Genomic DNA, 1,582 nt, shown 5'->3' on the forward strand with positions numbered 1-1,582 from the left:
CGTAAATGGTTGCTTGGCATTGAGCGGTAACAAAACATTCCTAGGCCACGAACACTGATGGTGAAGTTACAGAGAAAACAATGTTAGTAATGGGTATGATGGATACTGCAGCTGGACTAGAAGGTTGGCTGGTTGATTAACCTGCCGGTCCGGCTGGGCCGGTCAGGAGACCAGAGGGAGACCAGAGAGACGAGACCAGAGGGAGACCAGACGGAGACCAGACGGGAGACCAGAGGAGACCGAACGGAGACCAGACGGAGACCAGACGGAGACCAGACGGAGACCAGAGCGGAGACCAGAGGGAGACCAGAGGGAGACCAGACGGGGAGACCAGAGGGAGACCAGAGGAGACCAGACGGAGACCAGAGGGAGACCAGAGGGAGACCAGAGGGAGACCAGACCGGAGACCAGACGGAGACGCAGAGGGAGAGACGGAAGAGGGACCAGAGGGAGACCAGAGGAGACCAACGGAGGACCAGAAGGAGAGACCAGAGTCTGGTCTCCGTCTGGTCTCCGTCTGGTCTCCCTCTGGTCTCCCTCTGGTCTCCGTCTGGTCTCCCTCTGGTCTCCCTCTGGTCTCCCTCTGGTCTCCCTGACCGGCCCAGCCGGACCGGCAGGTTAATCAACCAGCCAACCTTCTTAGTCCAGCTGCAGTATCCATCATACCCATTACTAACATTGTTTTCTCTGTAAACTTCACCATCAGTGTTCGTGGCCTAGGAATGTTTTGTTTACCGCTCAATGCCAAGCAAACCATTTAACGCTCCTGTTGTGTTCGTTTCATGTTAATTCATTCTGTGTTCCCGTTCCAAAATGACCGCCCTCATTATAGCTGATTATAAATCCATAATAATACATATATTATCACTTAATGTCGTGTTTGATCTTTTTATAAGTTCTCGTGAACATTACACGTTTTGAACTTCTATGTGCTATTTATGTCCTGTAGGTCTCATTGACCTGAGCTTATACAACTGGTTTTTGAGTAAAGAAAGCATAATGTATGGATTATTTTGACTACAACAAAGACTCAGATGAAACATATTGTGCTATTTATCACAGACTACTTTGTGTCAAAGTTTAACAAGAACATTTGTTTTGAAACTTTTTCACGTTTAAATAGTGGCAGGATTTCATGTCAGGGATATGGCATATCTCGTTGGCCCTGGGGTCATTCTGATAACACTGTCAGCCGACCTCTCCCCTCAGGTGGGGATGAAGACCAGGATAAATTCTGATTCTTTGACCAGAATGTAACAACAACCTCAGCAGGGCCCTCTTCCTCATCACTGGATTGTTCCACATCGGTTGTCTCTTGGTCTGGATCATATTCTGTGTTGTCTTCAACTTCTGACACTTCCTCCTCTAATGCATCCTCACTGTCAGTTTCCTGGCCTCTCTCCTCCTCACCAGTGTCATGATCAAAGATATGATCAAGATCCTCACATACAGTGTATCGTTTGGCCATTGTGCCACAGAATGAATTGTGAGCAAGGCCTCAAAAAAAGCTTTATATACCAGAGCTGCAAGAAAAGTTCTATATATTATTGAAACAATGTAGCGCTTGTTTGTGAGAACGCCA

The sequence above is a fragment of the Salvelinus sp. IW2-2015 genome, unplaced genomic scaffold, assembly GCF_002910315.2.
Source record: "Salvelinus sp. IW2-2015 unplaced genomic scaffold, ASM291031v2 Un_scaffold1767, whole genome shotgun sequence".
In the NCBI taxonomy this organism is placed as follows: Eukaryota; Metazoa; Chordata; class Actinopteri; order Salmoniformes; family Salmonidae; genus Salvelinus; species Salvelinus sp. IW2-2015.